The sequence below is a fragment of the Corvus brachyrhynchos genome, unplaced genomic scaffold, assembly GCF_000691975.1.
Source record: "Corvus brachyrhynchos isolate BGI_N302 unplaced genomic scaffold, ASM69197v1 scaffold875, whole genome shotgun sequence".
In the NCBI taxonomy this organism is placed as follows: domain Eukaryota; kingdom Metazoa; phylum Chordata; class Aves; order Passeriformes; family Corvidae; genus Corvus; species Corvus brachyrhynchos.
In genome coordinates, this window is record NW_008238107.1 from 59,050 (window position 1) to 59,540 (window position 491).

Genomic DNA, 491 nt, shown 5'->3' on the forward strand with positions numbered 1-491 from the left:
TGTTGGAGGAATGGGGGTCTGTGGGATGGGGGGAACTCTGATGGGGATTTGGGGTCTATGGGGGTTCTGTGGGGCCTGGGTGGGGTCTGTGTGGGCTTGGGAGGGGTGGTAGGGCCTATGGAGGAGCTGTGGGGGGATTATGTGGAGTGTCTGTGGCTCTGAGGATCCCTATAACCCCCATGGTATATTTTGGGGGCTGGGGGTCCCTATAGCCCCCCATGGGTCCCTTTGGGGTGGGGGGTCCCTATAGACCCCATGGGCTGTCTGGGGGGTCCCTTTGGTTTGGGAGTCCCTTTGGTTTGGGGGTCCCTTTGGTTTGGGGCACCCGGGTGCTCCCTCTGGACTCTCTCAGTTCCTCCCAGTGCTGATCCCCTCTTTTCCCTCCCCAGGCCCTCCTGCGCCCCCTCCCCACCATGTTCCTGCTGCCCTGCTCTGCCCTCGCCCTCCTCCTCCTCACCTGCCTGGCTCTGGAGCCGCACCCGCGCCGCCCC